We start from the raw sequence: 26,600 nt of genomic DNA, 5'->3' as shown, positions 1-26,600 counted from the left end.
TTCACCTGAGCTTCCAGACCTAGGGTCTTTCTGCGGAGATCATCATTTTCATCACGGGTGTCCTGCAGAGTGGTCTCAACCACTTGGCGCATGTGGTCTGCATCCACCTTATCATCCTCTAGTTTTTCCTTAACGCTGAGGATATCCTCATAGTCTCTCTTAATTTGTTGCAGTTCCCCACTGAGTTCACCATACTCCTTCTTGGATTCACACAGCTCTTTCTTCACTTGGTACAGCTCTAACTGTACCAGGGTTAAACGATCTTTCACCTCGCACAACTCATCTTCACACTCCGCTTTGTCAATCTCCAATTGAAAAACCTTCTCCTTTGTTTTGCGGTGGTCCTCCTTAATTTCCTGGAACATTTCCTTCCATTGGTTAACTTCCTCGCTGCTTCCCTCCAGTTCTCACTGTAAGTTCCTCACAACCTGGTTTATTTTCTGCCGTTCAGACTCCAGGCTCCGCTGGTCTGAGGACACGTTCTCCAGGTTTTCCCATAGTTGCTGCACGTCACTCCGACACTGCTGCCTGATAGGCTCCAGCTCTTGGTCATGACTGGCCAACTCCTCTTTCAGGGCAGTAAGATCCTGATCCTTCTGTCTCAGTACTGTACCGGAGGTTGCTACTGGCAACGTCACCTCCTCTTCTACCTCTAAAGGAGGATCCACACTTGGAACAAAGGCACACAGTATTACATTTTCTTTATTTTCACTTTCAGCAAAGACTACAGGAGCAACCTCTTTGTGGCCCTTGTGCCGTCGACGATGAGAGGGGGACTTTCTCCCCTTGTCTAGCCCCTCCTGACTGAACTCTCTTTCTACTTTCATAGTGTCAACGTCATCTACGGGGTCTGTGTCACTCCCCATGGTGTTGTGGACTAACAGGTCACCTCCCACTTTGACGTCAACCCCTTCTACTGGGGCTACCCCGTTATCAATGGTCAAATTGTCATTTTTAGGCAGTACCAACCCACAACCAGTAACAAATTTTGGTTTTCTATACTCCATGCTCTTTTGAAAATCTGCCCCCTTTTTAGACTCTGCCCCCTTTTGGACAACCACACCTAAAGGGGGTACTTTAACAAAAAAGCCCGCAACAGTCTTAGGACTCAGTTCACAACATCTCTTACCACCTCCCCGGGCACTCTGGGACAATACTGGTGCCCCCGGAGAGTTCACAGAATGGTCCACTGCCTCCATTCTATACGGTGCCAACAGCTCCTGCCGTTCTTGCACCATGTCCTGTAGATGTTTCTCAAATACCTCCTGCGATTTTAACCGGCACTTAAATCGCTCAATAGCTTCAGTCTCATTTGCTTCTCCGTTCACAGCCATCTCGGTACGCTGTTCACACTAGACACTTCACACTGCTCTTACCGGAAAAATTTTCGTGGCCCCGCCGAGACACAGCAAACCAGGTTTGGGTGCGACGAAAATTTTCGTAACCCCGCCGAGTTACAGCCAGATGCTTTAATCTTTGTGACCCCGCTGAGCCACAGCAAACCAGGTTTGAGTGTGAAGACAATTTTCGTAACTCCGCCGAGTTACCGCCAGATGCTTTAATCTTCGTGACCCCGCCGAGCCACAGCAAGATGCTTGCATCCACACTCGTCGTCCTGTGCCGCTGCCCCTAGCAACCAGGCTGCAGTTGCCCCTAGCAACCAGGCTGCAGTTGCCCGCATTCTCCAACCACATGTAAGGCAGCGCTATTCATCATGCTGAGGGGCACTCGCTTCACCGGGTCAATTAAAGCACACATGCAACGTCTTTCCGGTATTTCACAATCCAGCAGTTTATTACTTATCATTAACCGCTCATAACTTAGTCCATCTCAGTGGCTCGCCGACATATTACACATATAATGTCCAAGAGCCTTTCCAGTGACAGATATGTCCACTTGGCTCCAGATACAGCCTTCAGCAAGGTAACAATATAAATGTCCACCTCAAGCAGCGTTTTGTAGCTTTGCCGGGTTTTAGCTGCCTCTCTCAGCTCGGTTTTGCCACCGCTGTGGCTTTAAGGCTTCCCAGATTGGGCCTGCAGGCCCGTACCTTGAAAGGCTACTGGTATCTCTAAACACAGGGGTGATCCAGCCTCTGCCTTCCAGGCTAGTGGAGTCCCACACAGGGACCAGGCCTCTCGCCCTCCAAGGCTACTGGCATCCTAAACACAGGGGGATCCAGACTCTGCCTTCCAGGCTTCACCAGGCCTCTCTTTCTAGGCCTCACCAGGACAACGGTGTCCCACACACAGGGAACAGGCCTCATGCCTTTCTCATCCTGTTTCAAAAGCACCAAGATTTATATATCCTTCAGTGCACACAGGACCTGTGATGATGTCACAGTCATGTGATCAGTCCTTCTGTGTGCACAGGACCTGTGATGATGTCACAGTCATGTGATCAGTCACCTGAGGGAGCGGTACATGGTCAGTCAGAACACACCCTGGACCATTACAGTAATGCCGCAAGCCGCTGCATTACATACTCCAGAGCTGCACTCACTATTCTGCTGGTGCAGTCACTGTGTACATATATTGCATTACTGATCCTGTACTGATCCTTAGTTTCATCCTGTATTATACTCCAAAGCTGCACTCACTATTCTGCTGGTGCAGTCATGTGTACACACATTACATTACTGATCCTGTACTGATCCTTAGTTTCATCCTGTATTATACTCCAAAGCTGCACTCACTATTCTGCTGGTGCAGTCATGTGTACACACATTACATTACTGATCCTGTACTGATCCTTAGTTTCATCCTGTATTATACTCTAAAGCTGTACTCATTATTTTGCTGGTGCAGTTACTATGTACAAACATTACATTACTTTTCCTGTACTGATCCTCAGTTACATCCTGTATTATACTCCAGAGCTGCACTTACTAGAAATCTGATGGATGTAGGAAAGCCTAATTTCCCCTTGCATTACTGGAGCTTAACTCCGCTATTAGGTGATGTCCTTAAGCTTGCTGGCTTTTTCCAAAAACAACTGGCAGAACTGTGAATGCAGCTCTGGAGTGTAGTACATATTACATACAGACCTCCAGCCTGAACGGTTGATCTTAGACTTTTAGGTTTACATGAGCGAATCAGGAAAAATTCTAATTTGTCTGTTCTAGTGGCTTTTTACGAGAAATTCTATTCAAGGAAAAGTTTATTTCTGTAATTTTAATGTCCCTTGAGCATAATAAACGTAATATGTAAAAAAAATCCTTATACTCATTCTCCTGCCCCTGCTCTATTCACCGTCACTTTTTTGGTCCTCGCCGCATCTTCAGATCGCTGCCTCTCATGCTGGGCCAAGACTTCCGGCTTTGGTGTTGCCTGGGGGGTCCTGCGCATGCGTCAGCAAGGTCACGGTGCACCCCGTGATCTCATGATGATGTGGTCTTTCACGGGCTTGTGCATGAGCTGAGGCAATCTGAAGATGTGGCAAAAACTGGAGGGGTGACGCAGAGAGGTCGGAGAGGGGAGCGGCAAGGTGAGAATACAGATTTTTTTTAACACTTTGATGGCTTTTAACGGTTCAGAAAAATATCGGCCGCCATTTTTGCTGAATCCATGCGAAAGTGAATTACAAAATAAAATCAGCATTTTGGCCAACAAATGAAGATTTTTGTCAAATTTGAGTAAAATTCATTTCCACTCGAATATATTTGCTTATCTCTACTTACAGAGTATATTCATCTATCGCTGGCAGTAGAGAGACAGTTTTCTACCCACCGAAGGAGAATAACGGATCTTTTCTCACCTTTCCTCTAGGATCGACATGTCCTAAGATGAGCAGCGCAAATGATCATCAGAAGAAATATAATGATTTTGTGATACTCTGTTAGTAGATATTTATGCTATATGTGTCTGTGAATTTCAGGGTTTTGTTGCAACAAAATGACAGATCTTTTCTCACCTTTCCTCTAGGATCATCATGTCCTAAGTTGAGTGGCGCAAAATGATCATCAGAAGAAATATAATGATTTTGTGATACTCTGTTAGTAGATGTTTATGCTATATGTGTCTGTGAATTTCAGGGTTTTGTTATGACAGAACAACAGATCTTTTCTCACCTTTCCTCTAGGATCGACATATCCTAAGTTGAGTGGCGCAAAATGATCATCAGAAGAAATATAATGATTTTGTGATACTCTGTTAGTAGATGTTTATGCTATATGCTTCTGTGAATTTCAGGGTTTTGTTATGACAGAACAACAGATCTTTTCTCACCTTTCCTCTAGGATCGACATGTCCTAAGTTGAGCGGCGCAAAATGATCATCAGAAGAAATATAATGATTTTGTGATACTCTGTTATGTTAGTAGATGTTTATGCTATATGTGTCTGTGAATTTCAGGGTTTTGTTATGACAGAACGACAGATCTTATCTCACCTTTCCTCTAGGATTGACATGTCCTAAGTTGAGTGGCACAACATGATCATCAGAAGAAATATAATGATTTTGTGATACTCTGTTAGTAGATGTTTATGCTATATGTATCTGTGAATTTCAAGGTTTTGTTATGACAGAATAACAGATCTTTTCTCACCTTTCCTCTAGGATCGACATGTCCTAAGTTGAGTGGCACAACATGATCATCAGAAGAAATATAATGATTTTGTGATACTCTGTTAGTAGATGTTTATGCTATATGCTTCTGTGAATTTCAGGGTTTTGTTATGACAGAACAACAGATCTTTTCTCACCTTTCCTCTAGGATCGACATGTCCTAAGTTGAGCGGCGCAAAATGATCATCAGAAGAAATATAATGATTTTGTGATACTCTGTTATGTTAGTAGATGTTTATGCTATATGTGTCTGTGAATTTCAGAGTTTTGTTATGACAGAACGACAGATCTTATCTCACCTTTCCTCTAGGATTGACATGTCCTAAGTTGAGTGGCACAACATGATCATCAGAAGAAATATAATGATTTTGTGATACTCTGTTATGTTAGTAGATGTTTATGCTATATGTGTCTGTGAATTTCAGGGTTTTGTTATGACAGAACGACAGATCTTATCTCACCTTTCCTCTAGGATTGACATGTCCTAAGTTGAGTGGCACAACATGATCATCAGAAGAAATATAATGATTTTGTGATACTCTGTTAGTAGATGTTTATGCTATATGTATCTGTGAATTTCAAGGTCTTTTCTCACCTTTCCTCTAGGATCAACATGTCCTAAGTTGAGCAGCACAACATGATCATCAGAATAAATATAATGATTTTGTGATACTCTGTTAGTATATGTTTATGCTATATGTGTCTTTGTGAATTTCAGGGTTTTGTTAGCATGCTGTGAATTTTTCTTACAAGAAGTTGGAGTCCTGGAGTGTCTTTTTTGATCACAGGACGTTAATGTAGCTCCATAAGTTTTCACCGTATGGAGAACACTTTCCAGGATTTATGGCTTGCTTAGGTAGTGCTGAATATTTATTTGAAGACAGGTCAGTAGCGGCATTATTCCTTGAAGATGTATTAATGTGTGAGCCCACATCTGCTGCGGTGATCTGACAATGTAAGCTATTCATTTGCTAGGAAGGACAAACTGTTCTGCATTTGGCTCTATAACTAGCTGGTAAAATGCTCTTAATGGATAGCGATGTCAGTGTTTGCTGTTAGAATGAATGTGGTAAGCTGTCAGTTGCGGGCGCTCCGCTCGCTCGGCGGATGGTGTCACACATTTGTATTACTTTGGAATAATAGCCGGTAAAATAAACATCAGCGCAGCTTGTTTAAGCAGGCAGAAAATATCTGCTGAATAAAAAAGTGTGAAGGCCATAGTAGAACTCATTATATAATCACAGGATATGCAGACATACCAGGTATATCGGTATCCACCAATGCATATTTATGGGCAAGCGGTGCCTATGTGAGTGCAGTACATGCCCTGGACAATGGCGATGCCATGTTAAGTTCAAGTTTTCTTTGCTTGTTAGCAATAATTGTCAGTATTGTGGCACGAAGATTGCAGAGCCATTACTGCGATGTACAGCCAGACTTCGGCTTCTCCGGTTCATAACTATGGAAAACAAGCCCTTCACATGCACAACCTTGAACGATAACAGAATAAATTAGGCTAAACCCACACGACTTAACCATTTGAGGATACAGCCAGTTCTGACTTTAAGAGCGCAGCGATTTGTTTGCATTTCAAGAGCCAGAACTTTTTTGATGCGAGTAGCAATTGAAAGGCTATGGATGTGAACACTGCATTGTGCGCTTGTGCATGCAAGAACCGATCACTTAGAGTCATGGCCGAAAGTGTTGGCAACCTTGAAATTGTTTAAGAAATTTAAGTATTTCTTCCACAAAATTATTGTAATTACACATGCTTTGTTATACACATATTTATTTTCTTTGTCTGTATTGGGACAACACAAAAAGACAAATTGGACATAATTTCACATAAAACCCCCAAAATGGGCCTGACAAAATTGTTGGCACCTTTCCAAAATTGTGGGTAAACAATTTTGTTTCAAGCATGTGACGCTCGTTCAAACTCACCTGCGGCAAATAACAAGTGTGGGCAATATGAAAATCACACCTGAAATAAGATAAAAAGGGGAGAAGTTGAGTCATTTTTTGCATTGTGTGCCTGTGTGTGCCATACTAAGCATTGGAGAACAGAAAGGGGAGAAGAGAACTGTCCGAGGACTTGAGAAGCAAAATTTTTGAAAAATATCAAAAATCTCAAGGTTACAAGTCCATCTCCAGAGATATTTAGGTTCCTTTGTCCACAGTGCGCAACATAATCAAGATGTTTACAACCCATGGCACTTTAGTTAATTTACCTAGACGTGGACGGCAGAGAAACATTAATGAAAGGTTGCAACGCAGGATAGTCCCCAATGGTGGATAAGCAGCCCCAATCAAGATCCAAAGAAATTCAAGCTGTCCTACAGGCTCAGGGTGTCTCAGTGTCAGCACAAACTATCCATCGACGTTTGAATGAAATGAAACGCTATGGTAGGAGACCCAGGAGGACCCCACTGCTGACACAGAGAAACAAAAAAAACCTCGACTGCAGTTTGCCAAAATATAAGTAAGTAAGCCAACTCGTTCTGGGAAAATGTCTTGTGAACAGATGAGACCAAGATAGAGCTTTTTGGTAACGCACATCATTCTACTGTTTACAGAAAATGGAATGAGGCCTACAAATAAGAAAACACAGTACCTACAGTCAAATATGGTGGAGGTTCAAGAATGTTTTTGCTTTTTTTTGCTGCCGCTGGCACTGAGAGCCTTGACTGTGTGCCTTGACTGTGTGCAAGGCATAATGAAATCTCAAGATTACCAATGTATTTTGGGTCGCAAAGTAGTGGCAAGTGTCAGATAGCTGGGTTTGCTCGAGTCCTAACTGAGTATCTTTGGCGTGCTCGCAAAATATGTTCACGTCACCGAAGCTACATGATTCGAGACTGTTTGACAACCGCGAGACATACAGGGATTGCCTGACAAACAGCCGCGGTGACGCGAACATGTTTTCCGAGCACGCTGAAGATACTCGGTTAAGACTGGAGCGTATTCGGATAACCCCTTATCCGAGCATGTTCACGCATCACTAGTTCATTCCAAGTTATTCTTCAGTAAAAATATTTATTTATGAAATATCGTCTCCCCCACTGAACTCCGAAAACATCTGGTCCTGTCTGGCCAAATACATCGGCACCAAGTGGTCTGCAAGGGCGTATCGCCACCACAGCTAAAGTCTACACATTCAGCCAGGACCCCCATTTTCATGTAGCCTGCCGGGCGTGGAAGACGAAGATCTCACCCATGGCTACTACCCCACACCACGTTACATACATATACAATATTTATACTGCTATTATGATTGTTTACTGGATATAGCGGGCTTTTTGTCCATGGGCTTGGACACCAGTCAATGGATTACAGAGGTTAGGAATGTTTTTTCTGTCACAAATTTCTCCCAACCAAAATATACTATAATTCAGCATTAAAGAAGTCACCAGAGCATATAAAGACCAGATTAGCTCTTGGTGGGAGGCCCTGAGCCTGGAAAGTTACATAAAGGCAGGTATCATCCCACGGGGCCTGAAAATTACATTTGTACAAGGGGCACATCATAGAAGCTCAGTCTTATAGAAATATGGGAGAAGAAAGCCACGGCCAGCTCACTCAGATTAATGCAGTTACTGCTGGAGGAAGAAAAACAGACACTGCATGATCTGACTGAGAAACTTAAGGAGCAAATTAATATGACAAAAAATATTCTCCTCAGAACCGGACTTCACTACTAAAGAAATTAATTTACAAAATACATTAGGAAGATATCAATTGCATCTGAAGGACAGAAAACACAAGAACTACATCAGGGACTTCCAGGACTTTAGGGAGAACAGGGCCTACATTTACCCCAATGGTAGATCCACACCTAGAAATATTGAGCCAGACTTGTCCTCAACTGACACCAAGGTATAAGATACAGACAGCCTCACCAGAATTTCAAGGGGTAGACAGAGAGAAAATAGAGGGAGGAACCTTACGAGATTCAATAACAGACAAGGAGGACTTTTTTTTGGAGTAAATGTACCCATCACAAATTTGGTCCAACCCACAGAGCATGCACAATCCACCAGAAACACAGAGAACCTCTTATGTAGACAACATGTATATATGGAGATTAATGTCCTTAAAAAGGCCTTTTGTGAGTCCCTACATCAGATTTTAATCTATTTGAGTTTGTTAAAAATGTCCATCTTTTTGCCAGAAAACTTAGATGGCAGAACCACTTTAAAAGGGAAGAGAAACGAACATGACAGGTCTTGGGAACACTGGACTCTCTTATAGGATGCAAGGTTTCTTTATAATCTCTCACATATGAATGCCAATGACCAAGGCTTAGGATTAGAGATGAGCGGTGTTCGACTAGAACTGTTCGCCAATCTCAAATTCGAGCTGTTTTGGGTGGTGTTCGAGTTGTTGGACGAACCCGAACGATTTGCAAAAAATTCGGCTGTTCGAGGTTATGTTCGATAACTGTTCGTGCACCAAAAGCGTGTCCTGCATGTCTGGCGCTATTTAGAGCACCAATCATGCAGGGATTGTCTGCCACTCACTGTAATGCCACAGCCATGGTGGTTGTGGCATTACAGTGATTGCCCAAATCGATGGGAACAGTGCTCACAGTGAAACATGAAAAGCCGGCAATTCAGAAGCGGCATACACCGGTACCCGACAATTTAGAACCAAAAGAATAGAGTATCACACATAGATTAGATAGATAGAAACATGTCAGTCACATATATAAGAAGTACCGTGACAGTGTTGGTTACTGTACTTGTCATTTAGTGTAAAGGATTTATTAAAAAAAATATTAGTGTTTTCATGCATCGTCTCTTTAAAAAAGCCGGACGGCAATTCAGCATCGGTACCCGACAATTTATAACAGAAAGAATAGAGCATCACACATAGATTAGATAGATAGAAACATGTCAGTCACATATATAAGAAGTACAGTGATAGTGTTGATTACTGTACTTGTCATTTAGTGTTAAAATAAAGGATTTATTAAAAAAAAAAATTGGCGTGGTGTTCCCCATAATTTTAGTCTCTAGCGGAGGTTAAGCAGATGGCTGGAGCAGATGTTTGAAGCCTGGGAAGGTGGTAATACCCACGGAGCTTCACAGGCTACTAATATCAGCCCCCAGCTGAATACTTAACCTTTACTAGCTATTAAAATGGGGGACCCCCCAAAAAATGACGTGGGGTCCCCCCTATTTTAATAGCTAGCAAAGGCTAGGCAGACAGCTGGGGGCTGATATTAATAGCCCAGGAAGGGTGCCATGAATATTGGTCCCCTCCCAGGCTAGAAACACCAGCCGTCAGCCGCCCCAGAAATGGCGCATCCATAGGATGCACCAATTCTGGCACTTAGCCTCGCTCTTCCCACTGCCCTGTAGCAGTGGCAGTGGGGTAATAGGGCTGGGGTTGATGTCAGCTTATAATGCCAGCTGACATCAAGCCCAGGTTAGTAATGGAGAGGCGTCTATAAGACACCCCCATTACTAACCCCATAGTCAAAGTTAAAAAAAAAACACAAACACTCAGAATAAAGTCCTTTAATTGAAATAAAGACACAATTCTTTATTGTTCTAAATTAAACCATACTTACCATCACGCCCATTCCAGCTGAAGCCAACGATCTCCTGCAATAAAAGTAAAATAATAAAGCAACATCATCCTTACCTTTCCATGGTTCCCACGACGGCTCCAGCTCTGCTACATTCACATGACAGGCTGGACCGCAGCAGAACGCTGCCATCCAGCTTGCCATGCGGCAGACACTGAGAAGTCTATGTATAGGGGGCACTTTGTAGCTGGGGGTGTATTATGAGCGCTGCGTATATTAGGGGAAATTAGGGGAAGAGCGAGGCTAAGTGCCAGAATTGGCGCATCATGTGGATGCGCCATTTCTGGGGCGGCTGACGGCTGGTGTTTCTAACCTGGGAGGGGGCCAATATTCATGGCACCCTTCCTGGCTATTAATATCAGCCCCCAGCTGTCTGCCTAGCCTTTCTTGCTATTAAAATAGGGGGGACACCGCATCATTTTTTGGGGGTCTCCCATTTTAATAGCTAGTAAAGGCTAGGTATTCAGCTAGGTGCTGATATTAGTAGCCTGGGAAGCTCCGTGGGTATTACCCCCTTCCCAGGCTTCAAACCTCTGCCCCAGCCGTCTGCTTAACCTCCGCTAGAGACTAAAATTACGAGGAACCCCACGCCAATTTTTTTAATAAATCCTTTATTTTAACATTAAATGACAAGTACAGTAATCAACACTATCACTGTACTTCTTATGAATGTGACTGACATGTTTCTATCTATCTAATCTATGTGTGATGCTCTATTCTTTCTGTTATAAATTGTCGGGTACCGCTGCTGAATTGCCGGCCGGCTTTTTTAAAGAGATAGTGCATGAAAACACTAATATTTTTTTTAATAAATCCTTTAACACTAAATGACAAGTACAGTAATCAACAATGTCACTGTACTTCTTATATATGTGACTGACATGTTTCTGTCTATCTAATCGATGTGTGATGCTCTATTCCTTCTTGTCTAAATTGTCGGGTACCGGTGTATGCCGCTGCTGAATTGCCGGCTGGCTTTTTTAACGAGAGTGTCTTCTGAGCAGTTTGTCAGCTTTTGGACACCTTTGAAGGTGTTTTCTATGTGTTTCTATGTGTTTTTGTTTGCCTGCCATTGGTTTTAACGGTGTTCGACCGTGTTTGACGGTGTTCTAAGGTGTTCGACGAACAGTTCCTCGAACATCCCGGTGTTCGACGAACCAAACCGAAACCGAACACTACGGGGGTGGCTCAACACTACTAAGGACCCTTTACTAATCTCAAAATAAAAGCAAAACAATGCTGTCTTCACTGGGGGATGTGTCAGCAATAGAGATGAGCGGTGTTCGACTCGAACTGTTCGCCAATCTCAAATTCGAGCTGTTTTGGGCGGTGTTCGAGCCGTTCGGCGAACACGAACGATTTGAAAAAAATTCGGCTGTTCGAGGTTATGTTCGATAACTGTTCGTGCACCAAAATCATAACTGGATTTTTTCTCAGTAATGCTGAAAATTAATGTTAATACGCAGTTTGAGTGTACAGCAGGGCGGGGGGAGGGGCAGGGGATGGATCTCTGCAGGAATAATGAAGATCTCCATTTTTTTTTCTCTTTCCCGCATTTACAGTGGGGAGGTGCAGTCTGTCAGCCTATCAGCAGCGCACACACGGAGCGAACTGCTTTTTTTCACACAAGCAAGGGCATGTGTCATTGGCAGTGTATGTCACATGTCCTTGCCCTATAAGACCCAGCCATTTTCCCCGTCGCCACCATTTTCTCACTGCTGCAGCTGCGTGTTAGACGGCACCGCTGTTGCTGTGTGCGCTATACTTTGTTAATTTCAAGCCAATTTTCGCACAAATCTACAGATAGCTTGGGAGTAGGGAAGAGTTGTGATTGCAGTCCTTTTAAGGACTAGGTTACATAATTTCCTACGACTTTTATCAGGCAGGTCTGTGCTCTTAAATAGATAGGTTGGGAGTAAAGACTAATTGTAATTGCAGTCCTTTTCAGGGCTAGGTTACATCAATTCCTATCACTTTTTGCCAGGCAGGTCTGTGCCAGTGCTGTGCAAGTTTTTTTCACAGCATTTGGCTAAATCTAGCAAAGGAAATCCTTTTTGGCCTATTGCAGAGTGTGTTAGTCAGTGGAGTAGCCTATCTGTGTTGCAAGCTACACCACCTGTGTATAGAATACAAATTTTTTTACGGCACCTAGTGAAGTAAAACCTTTTGGGCATAGCATCATTCTATTAGTCCATCTATACTAACCTCCACCAGGTTGCAAATTTAATATAATCTGCATCGAGCTCTGAAAAAATATTTCAGCTTCTAGCAGTGTGTGGGACTTGTTCTATTAGTCCATCTATACTGACCTCCATCAGGTTGCAAATTCAATATAATTTTTTTCTGCATCTAGCTCTGAAAAAATATTTAGGCTTCTAGCAGTGTGTGGGACTTGTTCTATTAGTCCATCCATACTGACCTCCATCAGGTTGCAAACTGAATATATTTTTTTTCTGCATCTAGCTCTGAAAAAATATTTAGGCTTCTAGCAGTGTGTGGGACTTGGTCTATTAGTCCATCTATACTAACCTCCACCAGGTTGCAAATTAAAAATAATTTTTAGCTGCATCTAGCTCTGAAAAAATATTTGGGCTTCTAGCAGTGTGTGGGACTTGTTCTATTAGTCCATCTATACTGACCTCCATCAGGTTGCAAATTCAATATAATTTTTTTCCGCATCTAGCTCTGAAAAAATATTTCAGCTTCTAGCAGTGTGTTGGACTTGTTCTATTAGTCCATCTATACTGACCTCCATCAGGTTGCAAATTCAATATAATTTTTTTCTGCATCTAGCTCTGAAAAAATATTTCTGCTTCTAGCAGTGTGTGGGACTTGTTCTATTAGTCCATCTATACTGACCTCCATCAGGTTGCAATTTCAATATAATTTTTTTCTGCATCTAGCTCTGAAAAAATATTTAGGCTTCTAGCAGTGTGTGGGACTTGGTCTATTGGTCCATCTATACTAACCTCCATCAGTTTGCAAATTCAATTTAATTTTTTTCTGCATCTAGCTCTGAAAAAATATTTAGGCTTCTAGCAGTGTGTGGGACTTGGTCTATTAGTCCATCTATACTAACCTCCACCAGGTTGCAAATTAAAAATATTTTTTTTCTGCATCTAGCTCTGAAAAAATATTTCAGCTTCTAGCAGTGTGTGGGACTTGTTCTATTAGTCCATCTATATTGACCTCCATCAGGTTGCAAATTCAATATAATTTTTTTCTGCATCTAGCTCTGAAAAAATATTTCAGCTTCTAGCAGTGTGTGGGACTTGTTCTATTAGTCCATCTATACTGACCTCCATCAGGTTGCAAATTCAATATAATTTTTTTCTGCATCTAGCTCTGAAAAAATATTTCCGCTTCTAGCAGTGTGTGGGACTTGTTCTATTAGTCCATCTATACTGACCTTCATCAGGTTGCAAATTCTATATAATTTTTTTCTGCATCTAGCTCTGAAAAAATATTTAGGCTTCTAGCTGTGTGTGGGATTTGGTCTATTAGTCCATGTATACTAACCTCCATCAGGTTGCAAATTCAATATAATTTTTTTCTGCATCTAGCTCTGAAAAAATATTTCAGCTTGTAGCAGTGTTTGGAACTTGTTCTGATAGTCCATCTATACTGACCTCCATCAGGTTGCAAATTCAATATAATTTTCATCTGCATCTAACCCAGCCAATACTTTTGGCCTAATACCACAGTTTGGCCACTCAGCTCTGCTCGGTTCCCATCCATTGTTTTTTTGTGCAAACAACTCCAGAGTTGTGAATTAGTTAACCACCAAAATGAGTGGAAAAAGGCCTGCTGCTTGTGGAAAGGGGAATAGGCGTGTTGGGAAGGGGAAAAAAGGTTGTGTCCGTGGGGTAGGTGTTAAAGCAACAGTAACATCTGCAGAAGAAAGACCATCTTCCAGCCAAACTAAAATGTCTACTTCTTTTAGCGGACAATGTGATAAGATCCCTTTCTTACGGCCACGCCAATCGCTACAAATTCCAGATGAGGCACAAAAACAGCAGGTACTTCAACGGATATCAAGTGCTCCTTTAAGAGGGCTCTCCTCCACCTCAACTTCAACATCACAAATACTCCAGTCCTCAGAGGTGTCACCCCAATCGCACTTGCTTCCTCACAGCTCCCAAGTCTCCAGCTGCCCGTCTGAGTATGGGGTAGAACAGATGGTTGAGTCTGCAGAGCTGTTTACTCATACTATAGCCTGGGAATCAGAGGTCGGCTCCAGAGCTTCTGTGAATCCAGATGAGGAAATGATCTGCACTGATGCCCAGAATCTTTATGAGTCGGATCCAGGACCAGACGCAGAAGGTTCTGACCATAATGTAGACCCTCGTTCCCAAACTGTAACTCCTGTTGGTGGAGACAATGAGGAAGACGATGATGAGACTCAAATACTTGATTGGAGTGACAACTTTAGTTTTTTGTCAGGGCAGGAACAGGTTGGCTCTGAGGACGACGGGTGTGATAACACACAGGGTGATGATGATGAGGTTGGAGATCCCACTTACTGTCAACCCACAGTCAGCCAAGAGATGAGGTCAGCAGAGGAGGTGGAGGAAGATGCTAGTGACGACGAGGTCAGGTTGCGCCTTCCTGGACAGAGACATAGTACTGGAAGCACGTCAACAACTGCATCCTCAAACACAACTCTGCCTCTGACCACAAGTCGAGGTGGCTCTTCAGGTCGCATGGGTGCTAAGTAGTGTTGAGCCACCCCCGTAGTGTTCGAGTTCGGTTCGGTTCGTCGAACACCCGTGTGTTCGCCGAACTGTTCGTCGAACTGTTCGTCGAACACCTTCGAACACCGTTAAAACCAATGGCAGGCAAACAAAAACACATAGAAACACATAGAAAACACCTTCAAAGGTGTCCAAAAGCTGACAAACTGCTCAGAAGACACAACTAACACATGGAAAAGTGACAAGTACATATAGTCATGCGAAAAGAAAAGAGGTGGAGGAGTAAAAGGAGGGGGAGACACAGATATAGGCATGTCATGCCCTTCTAAAATCCAAAAAGTGAGAAGCCGAGACGGCCAGTCCGCTCCTGCCCGTGCCACCTCCGTGTCGCCGGGTTTGTGCCAGAGCCGCGGTGAACCCTGACGGCCAGCCCCCCTCTCCCAATACTGGTGCCTGTCCGCTGGTGGGTCGAGAGAGCCCCCCTGTGGTGGAGGCAGCTCTAAGCTTTTTAATTTAAATTGTCCCTCTAATTTGAATGAATACACTTTAAATCCATTTACAAGGATCTATTGGAGGGCAAGTCTCATGCCAGCAGCCGCGTAATTCCAGCTCCAGTAGCGTCCACTAAAGCTGCTGCAGTTAAAAAGCTTTTATAAGGATCGAGCTCGGCTGTCCACCGCAAGCCATCCTAGTGCCAGTCCCAGCCCCTATGCCTTGGGGTGCCTCCTGATGCTCTTCACTAAGTATCCCGTGGTCCCGAAGCATTTCCTTTGAAAAAATTAAGTGTCCAAACTACAGGTGGTGTAGCTTGCTTAACAGCCGGGATAATCCGCTGACTAGCAGACACTGCTACTAGGCACAAAGTATTTCCTGGGCTAGATGCAGTTAAAAATTTGTAAGTAGATACTCTCGTTGGATGCTGAGAAAGCATTCCATAGAGTCTCCTGGCACGCCATATATGATTCTCTTAAAAAGCTTGGGGTAGGGGTCTAGGGGACCCTTTTATAGCCAAAATCACGGCCCTGTATCACAATACGTCACCTAGGCTGAAGATAAATGGAACTGTAGCACCGAGGGCTCGGTTGCTACAGACGTATTGCACCTCACCCAGAGGTGTGATATCTCACTCTCAGATAAGGATGGAGTGTGGATCAGGACCCGACACCTGCATGCATTACACCACATTGCCGTGGGGCAGGGCGACCAATATGCCCCTGAGATGGGCACGACAGTCCCTGTCTCTGGCTGGAGTGGGGGGAGGGAACACTGAGGAAGGGGAACCCTGCAGTGCAGGAGCAGGGAGGAAGCAGTTCCTGGGTGCATTGAGAAGGGAGTATAAAAGGTGGGCACCATCTTAGTTCAGTGCAGAGAAGTCTGAGCAGAAGTGGCAGGGAGCAGGGGCTCTGCATGAGCTCTGCTCCGGAGGCGGGCCTAGTAACAGAGGCCCAGGCCTGCAAGAGGGAGAAGGAAGGAAGAGGAGCGGAGAAGGCTCCAGGAACGAGGAATGAAGGGATCCCAGGGGTGCGGACGGGCGAGTCGCCACCGCACGCCCGAATCCACCTGCGTGGAGGGGTCAGGCCAAAGGGGGAGACCGGTCCCCGAACTAGTGGAGGCAGGAAACGACCCTCAGCTAGAAACCGGAGGCTCTGACATTTTATGTGGTGCAGCCCCTTGCTCCACCCGCTAGGAAGGCACCACATAGGGTCAGGGAAACTGGCGCCAAGTTTACCAAGAGGAGGCCCGAGGCAGCCGGACAGAAGTGTTGGTAAGAAAGGCCAGACAAAGGACACACAAAGGGGGTCCTGTGAAGCGCTCCAAAGTTATCTGGGAGTTGTCTGAGCCCCTCACCTGGTGAGCACAGTACGACGTGGGCAGCCGTTACCTGCAGACGTGGTCTGGATAATAAGAACTGTGAGTAAAGGCCCTGAACTGCATCACTGACTCCGTGTCGTTACTGCTGCTGCCCTGCACCATCACCCCCATCCTCCGCATACACTGCCCTGAGGCTATACTCCTCCCGTGGGGAGTTATGCTACGCTCTGCTGCACCCACAACACCAGCCTTAGCGGTCTGCCCTGTAGCGGCGGTTCACTCTGACCGCAATCCACGGGTGGCGTAGTCGGACATTTAAACATCAAAACCACATAAATAGTTCCGCCACTGGTTTGACCGCCCTGAGCCACGGAACCGGATCGCCGCCACGAAGACTACAACCACCAGCCTCCACCAAAAAGGGTCCGGCTCCGGGTGTCCCAAGGCCCAGGGGGTGCGTCAGAACATTTTCATCACCTTTCACAATCACCAATGGGACAAGGCAGGGATGTCCTCTGTCACCTCTCTTATACATCCTAGTGACGGAGCACCTGCTCTCATCAATTCGCCATAACCCCAATATTAGGTGGATTGAGGTGGGAGGCACCGAGTACAAGTGCTCTCTATTTGCTGATGATGTCCTAGTATATATCACTCAATCACATATATCCATCCCTGCTGTTATGGCTGAAATAGATCACTTTGTTACATGGTAAAATTTTAAAATCAATGCAGCGAAGTCTGAGGCCCTCGATGTCTCCCTCCCTAAATCCATATAGGATTCCATCCAGTCCAACTTTCCCTTTGCCTGGCCCTCACAGGGTATCAAATACTTAGGAATTCCTATTCATAGAGACCTCTCCCATCTATGTTATCTTAATTTTGGGCCCTTTATTGAACAATTCCATACAGACCACGGTTGGCAAGTTGGAACTGTGAGATTCACTACGTGCACCACTGGTATTTTGTGGAAAAGCACATGTAAGATTCTGCAACAGTCTCTGCTGATACTCCTGCATGCGTGCATCCCTTTCTATGGCAGGAATAATTTCTGCAAATTTACTTTTGTACCGGGGATCTAACAGTGTGGCAACCCAGTAGTCAGGATTATTTCTAATTCTCACAATTCGAGGGTCATGTTGCAGGTAGTGCAGCAAGAAGGCACTCATGTGTGTTGCGCATCCAGGAGCACCAAGTCCCTGTTGTGTTGGTGGCGAGGTAACAATCATGCTTCCTTCCTCTGTCCTCTCCCCCCAACCTCGCACAACAGAAATGTGATCAAGGTCTCCCTCATCTGATGAGTCTTCCATCAGTTCGTCCTCCACTTCTTCCTGGGCTCCTGCACCTTCCTCACTAGTTTGGCTGCTACCATGCGCCCTGGTAAAATCATCTCCCCCACCCTCACATGCCTGCCGCCCTGGTGCTGCCGACCGTCTGGACCTTGCAGATGTTAGCCCTTCCGCATACAACTCCTCCTCCTCTACTTCCTCCACCTCCTCTTGTGCCACCACCTGACTCCGAATTCTGTTTAACATGTGCTCCAGCATGTAAATCACCGGAATAGTCATGCTGATAATGGCATCGTCAGCACTAAACATCTTCGTCGCCATTTCAAAACTGTGCAGAAGGGTGCATAGGTCCCTGATCTGAGACCACTCCTCCAGCGTGATTTGCCCCACCTCTGAATCTCGTTGGCCCAGGCTATACGTCAGAACGTATTGCACCAGGGCTTGTCGGTGCTGCCACAGTCGCTGCAACATGTGCAGAGTTGAATTCCACCGGGTAGGCACATCGCATTTTAGCCGGTGAAGTGGCAGGCCCAACGACTTCTGTAGAGATGTAAGTCGCTGAGCTGCGGGATGCGAACGGCGGTAGTGAGCACACAGCGACCGTGCCCTCTGCAGAAGGCCATCTAGTCTGGGATAGTGGGCTAAAAATTGCTGGACAACCAGGTTCAACACGTGAGCCATACAAGGCACGTGTGTGACATTGCCCCGGCGAAGGGCCGCACCCAGGTTTGCAGCATTGTCGCACACGGCCTTCCCTGGTTTCAGGTCCAGTGGAGACAACCATTCATGAAATTGGTTCTCCAGAGCTGACCACAACTCCTCAGCTGTGTGACTCACATTTCCCAGACATTTCAATGTAAAAACCGCCTGATGACGTTGAGCCCTACTGCCAGCATAGTAAGGAGGTGTGCAGGATCCCTTCTGCGCAGTTAGAAAGCTTGTGGCATGACCAGACAGGCTTTGGGTGCAGGTGGAAGACCGAGAGGAGGTTGAGGAGGCAGAAGCAGTGGAGGAAAAATGACATAAAGAGGATTGACGCACAACTCGTGGGGACGGCAAGACTTGGACAGCAGCCCCTTGTCCTGCTGTCACCATAGTTACCCAGTGCCCAGTCAGCGACATGTAACGCCCCTGTCCATGCCTACTCGTCCAAGTGTCTGTGGTGAAATGCACCCTGTCACACACAGAGTTTCTCAAAGAAGCGGTGATGTTGTGTGCGACATGCTGGTGGAGCGCAGGCACACCTTTCTTTGAGAAGTAGTGCCGACTGGGCATCTGGTACTGGGGCACTGCGACGGACATAAGGTCTCGAAAATCCTCTGTGTCCACCAGGCGGAAAGGCAGCATTTCTGTAGCCAACAGCTTGCAGATGGTGAAATTCAACCTCTTAGCTTTCTCATGGCTAGGAGGAAATGGTCTTTTACTTGTCCACATCTGAGGGACCGAGGGCTGGCTATTGTGCTTAGACGGGGTTGATAAGGGTGCCCCCGGCAAACTGCCGGTCTGTGAGGAAGATGCAGGCAGACATGTTAGGTTGCCTTGATCCAAAGGTGGTGCTATCGATGTCGGACAGCGCTCAAGACCAGCTGGTGTTACCACCTCCAAAGAAAATGATGACCTGCCAATCACGCTGGCTGTTGCGGGTAAAGAGGTGGCAGGTCTGCGCCCCAAAACAGGTGTGACTGCTGTCCCCCCAGTCACAGAGGATGAAGAGGCCGCGGATGCACAAGATATGGCAGACGGTGGTTGGCCCGGCCGGCTAGACCGCATTGTAGCACACTGAGCTTCCCACTGCAACTTATGCTTCATGTCCATGTGCCGGTTCATGCATGAAGTACTCAAACTATGTATTTTTTGGCCTCTACTTAGCTTTTGCTGACAAATGTTACAGATAACACGAGTTGGGTCATCTTTATCGATCTGAAAATATGCCCAGGCTATGCAAGGCTTAGCACCCATGCGACCTGAAGAGCCACCACGACTTTTGGTGAGAGGCAGAGTTGTGTTTGAGGATGCAGTTGTTGACGTGCTTCCAGTACTACGTCTCTGTCCAGGAAGGCGCAACCTGACCTCGTCGTCACTAGCATCTTCCTCCACCTCCTCTGCTGGCCTCATCTCTTGGCTGACTGTGGGTTGACAGTAAGTGGGATCTCCGACCTCATCATCATCACCCTGTGCGTTATCACACCCGTCGTCCTCAGAGCCAACCTGTTCCTGCCCTGACAAAAAACTAAAGTTGTCGCTCCAATCAGGTATTTGAGTCTTATCATCGTCTTCCTCATTGTCTCCACCAACAGGAGTTACAGTTTGGGAATGAGGGTCTACATTATGGTCAGAACCTTCTGCGTCTGGTCCTGGATCCGACTCATAAAGATTCTGGGCATCAGTGCAGATCATTTCCTCGTCTGGATTCACAGAAGCGCTGGAGTCGACCTCTGATTCCCAGGCTATAGTATGAGTAAACAGCTCTGCAGACTCAACCATCTGTTCTACCTCATACTCAGACGGGCAGCTGGAGATTTGGGAGCTGTGAGGAAGCAAGTGCGATTTGGGTGACACCTTTGAGGACTGGAGTATTTGTGATGTTGAAGTTGATGTGGAGGAGAGCCCACTTAAAGGAGCACTTGATATCCGTTGAAGCACCTGCTGTTTTTGTGCCTCATCTGGAATTTGTAGCGATTGGCGTGGCCGTAAGAAAGGGATCTTATCACATTGTCCGCTAAAAGAAGTAGACATTTTAGTTTGGCTGGAAGATGGTCTTTCTTCTGCACCTACCCCACGGACACAACCTTTTTTCCCCTTCCCAACACGCCTATTCCCCTTTCCACCAGCAGCAGGCCTTTTTCCACTCATTTTGGTGGTTAACTAATTCACAACTCTGGAGTTGTTTGCACAAAAAAACAATGGATGGTAACCGAGCAGAGCTGAGTGGCCAAACTGTGGTATTAGGCCAAAACTATTGGCTGGGTTAGATGCAGAAAAAAATTATTTTTAATTTGCAACCTGATGGAGGTCAGTATAGATGGACTAATAGACCAAGTCCCACACACCGCTAGAAGCCCAAATATTTTTTCAGAGCTAGATGCAGAAAATTTTTTTATTCAATTTGCAACCTGATGGAGGTCAGTATAGATGGACTAATAGACCAAGTCCCACACACTGCTAGAAGCCCAAATATTTTTTCAGAGCTAGATGCAGAAAAAAATTATTTTTAATTTGCAACCTGATGGAGGTCAGTATAGATGGACTAATAGACCAAGTCCCACACACTGCTAGAAGCCCAAATATTTTTTCAGAGCTAGATGCAGAAAAAAAATATTTTTAATTTGCAACCTGTTGGAGGTCAGTATAGATGGACTAATAGAACAAGTCCCACACGCTGCTAGAAGCCCAAATATTTTTTCAGAGCTAAATGAAGAAAAAAATTATTTTTAATTTGCAACCTGATGGAGGTCAGTATAGATGGACTAATAGACCAAGTCCCACACACTGCTAGAAGCCCAAATATTTTTTCAGAGCTAGATGCAGAAAAAAATTATATTCAGTTTGCAACCTGATGGAGGTCAGTATAGATGGACTAATAGAATGATGCTATGCCCAAAAGATTTTACTTCACTAGGTGCAGTAAAAAAATTGGTATTCTATACACAGGTGGTATATCTTGCAACACAGATAGGCTACTCCACTGACTAACACACTCTGCAATAGGCCAAAAAGTATTAGCTTTGCTAGATTCAGCCAAATGCTGTGAAAAAAACTTGCACAGCACTGGCACAGACCTGCCTGGCAAAAACTGATAGGAACTGATGTAACCTAGTCCTGAAAAGGACTCCAATTACAATTAGTCTTTACTCCCACAATCTATCTATTTAAGAGCACAGACCTGCCTGATAAAAGTCGTAGGAAATGCTGTAACCTAGTCCTTAAAAGGACTGCAATCACAACTATTCCCTACTCCCAAGCTATCTGTATATTTGTGCGAAAATTGGCTTGAAATTAACAAGGTATAGCGCACACAGCAACAGCGGTGCCGTCTAACACGCAGCTGCAGCAGTGAGAAAATGGTGGCGACGGGGAAAATGGCTTGGTCTTATAGGGCAAGGACATGTGACATACACTGCCAATCACACATGCCCTTGCTTGTGTAAAAAAAAGCACTTCGCTCCGTGTGTGCGCTGCTGATAGGCTGACAGATTGCACCTCCCCACTGCAAATGCGGGAAAGAGAAAAAAAAATGGAGATCTTCATTGTTCCTGCAGAGATCCATCCCCTGCCCCTCCCCCCGCCCCGCTGTACACTCAAACTGCGTATTAACATTAATTTTCATCATTACTGAGAAAAAATCCAGTTATGATTTTGGTGCACGAACAGTTATCGAACATAACCTCGAACAGCCGAATTTTTCTCAAATTGTTCGTGTTCGCCGACCGGCTCGAACACCGCCCAAAACAGCTCGAATTTGAGATTGGCGAACAGTTCGAGTAGAACAACGCTCATCTCTAGTGCTAAGCCTTGCATAGCCTGGGCATTTTTTCAGATCGATAAAGATGACCCAACTCGTGTTATCTGTAACATTTGTCAGCAAAAGCTAAGTAGAGGCCAAAAAATACATAGTTTGATTACTTCATGCATGAACCGGCACATGGACATGAAGCATAAGTTGCAGTGGGAAGCTCACTTTGCTACAATGCGGCCTAGCTGGCCGGGCCAACCGCCGTCTGCCACATCTTGTGCATCCGCGGCCTCTTCATCCTCTGTGACTGGGGGGACAGCAGTCACACCTGTTTTGGGACGCAGACCTGCCACCTCTTTACCCGCAACAGCCAGCGTGATTGGCAGGTCATCATTTTCTTTGGAGGTGGTAACACCAGCTGGTGTTGAGCGCTGTCCGACATCGATAGCACCACCTTTGGATCAAGGCAACCTAACATGTCCGCCTGCATCTTCCTCACAGACCGGCAGTTTGCCGGGGACACCCTTCTCAACCCCGTCTAAGCACAACAGCCAGCCCTCGGTCCCTCAGATGTTGACAAGTAAAAGACCATTTCCTCCTAGCCATGAGAAAGCTAAGAGGTTGAATTTCACCATCTGCAAGCTCTTGGCTACAGAATTGCTTCCTTTCCGCCTGGTGGACACAGAGGATTTTCGAGACCTTATGTCCGTGGCAGTGCCCCAGTACCAGATGCCCAGTCGGCACAACTTCTCAAAGAAAGGTGTGCCTGCGCTCCACCAGCATGTCGCACACAACATCACCGCTTCTTTGAGAAACTCTGTGTGTGACAGGGTGCATTTCACCACAGACACTTGGACGAGTAGGCATGGACAGGGGCGCTACATGTCGCTGACTGGGCACTGGGTAACTATGGTGACAGCAGGACAAGGGGCTGCTGTCCAAGTCTTGCCGTCTCCACGAGTTGTGCGTCAATCCTCTTTATCTCAAAGTTCCTCTCCTGCTTCTGCCTCCTCAACCTCCTCTCAGTCCTCCACCTGCACCCAAAGCCTGTCTGGTCATGCCACAAGCTTTCTAACTGCGCAGAAGGGATCCTGCACACCTCCTTACTATGCTGGCAGCAGGGCTCAACATCATCAGGCAGTTTTTACTTTGAAATGTCTGGGAAATGTGAGTCACACAGCTGAGGAGTTGTGGTCAGCTCTGGAGAACCAGTTTCATTAATGGTTGTCTCCACTGGACCTGAAACCAGGGAAGGCCGTGTGCGACAATGCTGCAAACCTGGGTGCGGCCCTTCGCCGGGGCAATGTCACACACGTGCCTTGTATGGTTCACATGTTGAACCTGGTTGTCCAGCAATTTTTAGCCCACTATCCCGGACTAGATGGCCTTCTGCAGAGGGCACGGTTTCTGTGTGCTCTCTTCCGCCGTTCGCATCCCGCAGCTCAGCGACTTACATCTCTACAGAAATCATTGGGCCTGCCACTTCACCGGCTAAAATGCGATGTGCCTACCCTGTGGAATTCAACTCTGCACATGTTACAGCGACTGTGGCAGCACCGACAAGCCCTGGTGCAACACGTTCTGACCTATAGCCTGGGCCAACGAGATCCAGAGGTGGGGCATATCACGCTGGAGGAGTGGTCTCAGATCAGGGACCTATGCACCCTTCTGCACAGTTTTGAAATGGCGACGAAGATGTTTAGTGCTGACGATGCCATTATCAGCATGACTATTCCGGTGATTTACATGCTGGAGCACATGTTAAACAGAATTCGGAGTCAGGTGGTGGCACAAGAGGAGGTGGAGGAAGTAGAGGAGGAGGAGTTGTATGCGGAAGGGCTAACATCTGCAAGGTCCAGACGGTCGGCAGCACCAAGGGGGCAGGCATGTGAGGGTGGGGGAGATGGTTTTACCAGGGCGCATGGTAGCAGCCAAACTAGTGAGGAAGGTGCAGGAGCCCAGGAAGAAGTGGAGGACGAACTGATGGAAGACTCATCAGATGAGGGAGACCTTGATCACATTTCTGTTGTGCTAGGTTGGGGGGAGAGAACAGAGGAAGGAAGCATGATTGTTACCTCGCCACCAACACAACAGGGACTTGGTGCTCCTGGATGCGCAAGACACATGAGTGCCTTCTTGCTGCACTACCCTCGAATTGTGAGAATTAGAAATAATCCTGACTACTGGGTTGCCACACTGTTAGATCCCCGGTACAAAAGTAAATTTGCAGAAATTATTCCTGCCATAGAAAGGGATGCATGCATGCAGGAGTATCAGCAGAGACTGTTGCAGAATCTTACATGTGCTTTTCCACAAAACACCAGTGGTGCACGTAGTGAATCTCACAGTTCCAACTTGCCAACCGTGGGACCGTCGAGTGCTCAGCACTCAAACCGTAACAGAAACACAGTATCTGCTGGTAACATCAATTTTGCGGAATCATTTCACCACTTTTTTAGCCCATCCTTTGCAAGGCCACAGGAGTCATGAAGTCTGACACATAGTCAACGCCTAGAGACGATGGTACAGGAGTATCTCCAAGTAAACATTGAAGCCATGACTGTGTCACTGGACCCTTGCTCTTTTTGGGCTTCCAATCTGGATAAATGGCCGGAGCTCGCCACTTACACCTTTGAGATCTTGTCATGCCCTGCAGCCAGCGTTCTGTCTGAACGTGTGTTCAGCGCTGCTGGTGCTGTGCTGACAGATAAGCGCACGCGGCTCTCCACTGATAATGTAGACAGACTCACGTTCATAAAGATGAACAAATCATGGATCCGAAATGACTTTTCAACCCCTGTGTCATCCTGGGGAGAGTAAAAGCTTGATGATTTGTTAAAATCACCTCACCAACCGTTTTAAGCTTTAAAATTACTAATCATGTTTATCTGTATCTTGGCTGGAAAATAATTTGGGCTTTGTAGCAGTGTGCAGTACTGATTCTATAAGGCCATCTATACTAAGCTCCACCAGATTTAAAATTACTAATCATGTTTATCTGTATCTTGGCTGGAAAATAATTTGGGCTTTGTAGCAGTGTGCAGTACTGATTCTATTAGGCCATCTATACTAAGCTCCACCAGATTTAAAATTACTAATCATGTTTATCTGTATCTTGGCTGGAAAATAATTTGGGCTTTGTAGCAGTGTGCAGTACTGATTCTATTAGGCCATCTATTCTAAGCTCCACCAGCTTTCAAATTAATAATAATTTTTAGCTGCATCTAGCCCGGAAAATAATTTTGGGTCTCCTAGATGCGCAAGACACATGAGTGCCTTCTTGCTGCACTACCTGCAATATGACCCTCAGATTGTCAGAATTCGAAGTAATCCTGACTACTGGGTTGCCACACTTTTAGATCCCCCACACTCATCGATCAACCTTTTCATTTTAATAAAGAACAAAAAAATGGTCATTTTTGAAATTATAAGCATTAGCAGGTTATTAGAAACTGAAATCAAACAGTTTTCAACTCAAACTTTATTCTAGGTGATGTTACATTTGCACATGGGACCCCTTGTTCGAAAGGAGCTTCTGAACTGTCTCGTCCATTGAATTTGTCAGGTTTTGGATGGTTTCTGCTTCAATTGTTTTGCATGAGGACAGAATACCCTCCCAGAGCTGTTGCTTAGATGTGAACTGCCTCCCGCCATCATAGACACTCCTTTTGATGATGCTCCAGAGGTTCTGAATGGAGTTGAGGTCAGGGGAGCATGGGGGTCACACCATAAGTTTGTCCCCTTTTATTCCCATATCAGCCAGAGATGCAGATGTGTTATGTGCAGCATGAGACGGTGCATTATCATGCATGAAAATGATCTTGCTGTGGAATACATGGTTCTTCTTCTTGAACCATGGCAGGAAGTGCTGTTTGAGAAACTCCATACATATTATGGAGTTCATCTTTACCCCTTCAGGGATCCTAAAGGGGCAGACAATCTCTCTCCCCATGATTCCAGCCCAAAACATTATTCCACCTCATTGTTGGCGCTGTAGCCGTGTTTGCGTGGGGTGTCCATCAACCAGTCATCCTCCACTCCATCCATCTGGACCATCGAGCGTTGCACGGCACTCATCGGTGAATAAAACAGTTTTGAAGTCAGTCTTCATGTATTGTTTGGCCCACTGGAGCCGTTTCTGCTTGTGTGCAGCGGATAGAGGAGGTCGACAGGATGGCTTACGCACAGCTGCAA

Source organism: Phyllobates terribilis, unplaced genomic scaffold (genome assembly GCF_046119375.1).
Source record: "Phyllobates terribilis strain yellow unplaced genomic scaffold, ASM4611937v1 Scaffold_1__5_contigs__length_1240528914, whole genome shotgun sequence".
Lineage (NCBI taxonomy): Eukaryota > Metazoa > Chordata > Amphibia > Anura > Dendrobatidae > Phyllobates > Phyllobates terribilis.
Note: the sequence above shows the minus strand (reverse complement) of the source record.